At 47.2% G+C, this 6,133-nt stretch overlaps 1 protein-coding gene across 12 annotated transcripts in view; it reads right to left on the reverse strand.

The window, feature by feature from the left end:
* LOC122543958 (zinc finger protein 239-like) overlaps positions 1–6,133 on the reverse strand; it is a 100,486-nt gene that overhangs the window by 80,798 nt on the left and 13,555 nt on the right. The window lies entirely within an intron of this gene.

A 6,133-nucleotide genomic window follows, 5' to 3' on the forward strand; every position in this document is an offset into this window, starting at 1 on the left:
GACCTTCCAAAATGCATCACCTTGCATTTATCCAGGTTGAACTCCATCTGCCACCTCTCAGTCCATCTCTGCATCCTGTCAATGTCCCGCTGCAGCCTACAACAGCCCTCTATATTGTCAACGACACCTCCAACCTTTGTGTCGTCTGCAAACTTGCTGACCCATCCTTCAATCCCCTCATCCAAGTCATTAATAAAAATTACAAACAGTGGAGGCCCAAGGACAGAGCCCTGTGGAACACCACTCACCAAAGACTTCCAGGCAGAATATTTTCCTTCTACTACCACTCGCTGTCTTCTGTTGGCCAGCTAATTCTGTATCCAGACAGCCATGTTCCTCTGAATCCCATTCCTCCTGACCTTCTGAATGAGCCTACCAGGGGAACCTTATCGGCCCAAGGACAGAGCCCTGTGGAACACCACTCACCAAAGACTTCCAGGCAGAATATTTTCCTTCTGCTACCACTCGCTGTCTTCTGTTGGCCAGCTAATTCTGTATCCAGACAGCCATGTTCCTCTGAATCCCATTCCTCCTGACCTTCTGAATGAGCCTACCAGGGGGAACCTTATCAAATGCCTTGCTGAAATCCAGATACACCACATCCACAGCTCGACCCTCATCAACTTTTCTAGTCACATCCTCAAAGAACTCGATAAGGTTTGTGAGGCATGACCTGCCCCTCACAAAGCCGTGTTGACTGCAATTAATCAAGCCATGCTCTTCCAGATGGTCATCAATCCTATCCCTCGGAATCATTTCTAACATCTTGCAGACGACAGACGTGAGACTTACTGGTCTGTAATTGCCGGGGATTTCCCTATTTCCTTTCTTGAAGAGAGGAATTACATTTGCCTCTCTCCAGTCCTCAGGTACGACTCCAGTGGAGAGCGAGGATGCAAAGATCTTTGCAAGTGCCGAAGCAATTGCATTCCTCGTTTCCCAAAGCAGCCAAGGACAAGCAGTGGGCGACTCGGTGGCACCGTGGTTAGCACTGTTGCCTCACAGCGCCAGAGACCCGGGTTCAATTCCCGCCTCAGGTGACTCTCTGTGTGGAGTTTGCACATTCTCCCCGTGTCTGCGTGGGTTTCCTCCGAGTGCTCCGGTTTCCTCCCACAGTCCAAAAATGTGCAGGTTAGGCGAATTGGCCATGTTAAATTGCCCGTAGTGTTAGATGAAGGGGTAAATATAGGGGAATGGGTCTGGGTGGGTTACGCTTCGGCGGATTGGTGTGGACTTGTTGGGCCGATGGGCCTATTCCCACACTGTAAGTAATCTAATCTAATCTAAATCTGGTCCGGGCCTGGCGACTTGTCAATCTTAATGTTTGACAAAATTTTCAGCACATCAGCTTCCTGTATCTCTATCCATTTCAGCATGCACACCTGCTCTTCAAAGGTTTCATTCACTACAAAGTTCGTTTCTTTCATAAAGACAGAAGCAAAAAACTTCTCCAGACTCCACACACAAATTCCCTATGCTATCCCTGATCGGCCCTACTCTTTCTTTGACCATTCTCTTATTCCTCACATAAGTGTAAAATGCCTTTGTGTTCTCCCTAATACGTTCTGCCAAGCCTTTTTCGTGCCCCCTCCTGGCTCTCCTCAGACCATTTTTAAGCTCCTTCCTCGCCTGCCTGTAATCCTGTAGAGCTGAGCTTGACCTTAGCTTCCTCCACCTTATGTAAGCTACCTTTTTCCTTCTGACGAGAAGCTCCACCGCTCTCGTCATCCAAGGTTCCTTTATCTTACCACTTCTTGCCTGTCTCAGAGGGACATATTTATTCATCACTTGCAACAACTGTTCCTTAAACAGTCTCCACATGTCTATAGTGCCTTTACCATGGAACAATTGCTCCCAGTCCATGCTTCCTATCTCATGTCTAATCGCCTCATAGTTTCCTCTTACCCAATTAAATATCCTTCCATTTTGCCTAATCCTCTCCTTCTCCATAGCTATGTAGAATGTGAGGCAGTTGTGGTCACTATCACCAAAATACTCTCCCACCACAAGATCTGATACCTGCCCCGGCTCGTTTCAGAGCACTAAATCTAGAATGGCCTCTCCTCTCGTCGGCCTGTCAACGTACTGGGTTAGGAAACCCTCCTGAACACACTTTACAAAAACAGCTCCATTCAAATCTTCTGCTCGAAGGAGGTTCCAATCAATATTGGGAAAGTTAAAGTCACCCATTACAACAACCCTACTACGTCCACACTTTTCCAAAATCTGCTGATCTATGCTTTCTTCCATCTCCCTGCTGCTATTGGGGGACTGTGGTAAACCCCTAAAGAGGTGACTGCTACCTTGCTGTTCCTAATTTCCACCCATACTGACTCGGTAGGCAGATCTTCCTCGACAATGGAAGCTTCTGTAGCTGTGATACCCTCTCTGATTAGTAGTGCTACACCCACTCCTCTTTATCCCCCCTCCCTATTCTTTTTAAATGCTCTAAACTCTGGAACATCCAACAACCATTCCTGCCCCTGAGAAACCCATGTCTCATCCAACAACCATTCCTGCCCCTGAGAAACCCATGTCTCTGTTATGGCCACAACATCATAGCACTCGGTACTAATCCATCAGTGCAGATTAGTGATCCATCAGTGAATTAGTGCAGATGGTCTGGATGGAGCTGATATTGTTAGGTGTGTCCAGGAAGGATTCCTGACTCAACATGTAGATAATGTGTTGCTGCAAAAGCACAGCAGGTGAAGGTGCATCCAAGGAGCAGGAAAATCCTTGTATGCTGCCTGACCTGCTGTGCTTTTCCAGCAACACACTCTCAACTATGATCTCCAGCATCTGCAGACCTCACTGTCTCCTCAATACGTAGATAGGCCGACTCGGGGGAGTCCGTGTTGGATTTGGTGCGAGGCAACGAGCCAAACCAGGTGTCAGATTGCTCGGTAGGAGAGCATTTCAGTGACAGTGACCACAACGGCCTCACCTTTACCATAGCCCATGCAGAAGGATAGGAACAGACAGTGTGAGGAGGTATTTAATTAGGGGAGGGGAAATTATATTGCTATTAGACAGGAGCTGTGGAATATAAATTGGGAACAATTGTTCTACTGGAAATGCACAACATAAATATGGAGGCTGTTTAAGGAGCACTTGTTGCAAATGTTGGATAACTTTGTCCCACTGTGACAGGCAAGGAAGGCAAGGTGAAGAAGCCTTGGATGACAAGAGTAGAGGAGCTTCTTGTCAAAAGGAAGAAGGAAGCTTACTTAAGGTTGAGGAAGCAAGGATCGAGCATGGCTTTAGAGGATTACAGGATAGCTCGGAATGAACTCAAAAATAGACTGAGAGGAGATAGGATGGGGCATGAAAAAGCCTTGGTGGAAAAGATTAGGGAAAACCTAAAGGCGTTCTACACATATGTGAGGAATAAGTGAATGATCAGAGAGAGGGTAGGGCCGATCAGGGATAATGGCAGGAACTTGTGCCTGGAGTCTGAAGGGGTAGAGGCTGTAAATGAGTTTTTTGCTTCAGTATTTACAAGAGAAAGAGACCTTGTTCATAGCGAGAACACCATGGACCAGGTTAATAGGCTTGAACAGATTGATGCTATGGAAGTGGATGAGGTGGAAACTTTGTGAAGCATCAAGATCGATAAGTGCTCAGGGCTGGACCAGATATATCCAAGGTTACTATGGGAAACAAGGAATGAGATTGCTGCGCTTCTGGTGATGATCTTTGCATCCTCACTCTCCACGGGAGTAGTACTGGCTGATTGGAGGGAGACAAATGCTATTCCTCTGTTCAACAATGGGAATAGGGAAATCCCTGGGAGTTACAGACCAGAAAGTCTTACGTCTGTGATAAGCAAGGTACTGGAAAGGATTCTGAGAGATGGTATTTATGCTATTTGGAAAAACATTGTTGTTTGATTAAAGATAATCAGCATGGCTTTGAGAGGGGCAAGTCATACCTCACCAGCCTTATTGAGTTCTTTAAGGATATGATGAGACAAGTTGATGAAGGTTAAGGAGTGGATGTGCTGTATATGGATTTCAGTAAGACTTATTTTTAGATTAGATTAGATTCCCTACAGTGTGGAAACAGGCCCTTCAGCCCAACCAGTCCACACCGACACTCTGAAGAGTAACCTACCCAGACCCATTTCTCTCTGACTAATGCACCTAACACTATGGGCAATTTAATATGGCAATTCACCTGACCTGCACATCTTTGGACTGTGGGAGGAAACCAAAGAACTCGGAGCAAACCCACACAGACACGGGAGAATGTGCAAACTCCACACAGACGGTCGCCCGAGGCTGGAATCAAACCTGGGTCCCTGGCGCTGTGAGGCAGCAGTGTTAACCACTGAGCCACCGTGCCTCCCTAAGGTTCTCCATGGTAGGCTCATTCAGAATGTTAGAATGTATGGAATACAGGGAAATTTGGCTGTCTGGATACAGAATTGGCTGGCCGAAAGAAGACGGCCAGTGGTAATGAATGGGAAATATTCTGCATGGAGGTCGGTGACTAGTGGTGTCCTGCAGGGATCTGCTTTTTGTAGTTTTTATAAATAATTTGAATGAAGAAGTGGAAGGGTGGGTTAGTAAGTTTGGCCCCGATGACAAAGGTCGGTGGTGTTGTCGACAGTGTCGAGGGCTGTTGCAGCCTACAACATGGCATTAACAGGATGTGGAGCTGGGCTGAGAAGTGGCAGATGCGAGTTCAACTTGGACAAATGTGAAGCGATTATTTTTGGAAGGTCGAATTTGAATGTTGAATACAGGGTTAAAGATAAGATTCTTGGCTGTGCAGAGGAAGAGTTGGATCTTGGGGTCCACGTACATAAATCCCTCAAAGTTGCCACCCAAGCTGATAGGAGAAAGTGAAGACTGCAGATACAGGAGATTAGAGGATGGACAGGTAGGACAGTTTAAGAGGGCAGTTCTGAGTTGGAGGGTTGGATCTGGGATAAGGTGGGGGGTGGGAGATGAGGAAACTGGTGAAATTGACATTAATGCTGTGTGGTTGGAGGCTCCCAAGGCAGAAATGACACCTCCAGGCGTCGGGTGACGAGTGTTTGGTGGTGGAGGCGGCCCAGTACTTGCATGTCCTTGGCGGAGTGGGAAAGGGAGTTAAAGTGTTCGGCCACAGGGCGCTGGCGTTGTTTAGTGCGGGTGTCTTGGAGGTGTTTTCTGTCCCAGAACAGAACCTGGCCTAGCACCAACCCCTAAGGCACCTAGTCACAGGCCTCCAGTCTGACAAGCATCCTTTCACTGTTACCCTCTGCTTCCTACCATCAAGCCAATTGTGTATCCAATTTGCCAGCTCTCCTTGGATTCCATGCGGTTTAATCTTTCAGGGCAGCCTTATCAAAGACCTTCCTGAAATCCATACAGACTACAGCCACCACCCTATCCTCGTCAACCTTCTTGGTCGCTTCAAAGAACTCTTAACAAATTTGAGAGGCATGACATCCCATGCACAAAGCCATGCTGACTACTCCTAATCAACCCTGTCTTTCCGAATATATTTATATCTTATCCCTCAGAATTTTCTCAAGTAACTTACCTACCACAGATGTTCGGCTTACTGGTCAATATTTCCTGGGTTTTTCTTTGCAGCCTTCCTTGAATAAGGGCACAACATTCACTATGCTCCAGTCTTCTGGAACCTCACCAATGGCAAAAGATGATGGAAAAATATCAACTCGGGCCTCTGCAATTTCTTCACTAGGTTTTTACAGTGTTCTTGGATATGCCTGGTCAAGACCAGAAAATTTATCTACCTTCATACATCAACACTTCCTCTACTATGATATGGACTGTCCCCAAGATATCACCGCCCGGGGTGGAACCCCGCACTGCCTGATTCTATCTCCTTCCCAAGATCCACAAGCCTAACTACCCCGGCTGACCTATTGTCTCAGCCTGCTTCTGCACCAACGAACTCATCTCCACCTCCCTCAATACTGTCCTATCCCCCTTAATCCAGGAACTCCTCCACATACGTTTGGGACACCACACACGCCCTCCATCTCCTCCAAGATTTCCGTTTCCCCAGCCCCCAACTCCTCATCTTCACCATGGACATCCAATCCCTCTATACCTCCATCTGCCATGACCAGGGCCTCCAAGCCGACTGTTTCTTCCTCTCCCAACGTCCCCAC

The sequence above is a fragment of the Chiloscyllium plagiosum genome, chromosome 45 (assembly GCF_004010195.1).
Source record: "Chiloscyllium plagiosum isolate BGI_BamShark_2017 chromosome 45, ASM401019v2, whole genome shotgun sequence".
NCBI classification, from domain to species: Eukaryota; Metazoa; Chordata; class Chondrichthyes; order Orectolobiformes; family Hemiscylliidae; genus Chiloscyllium; species Chiloscyllium plagiosum.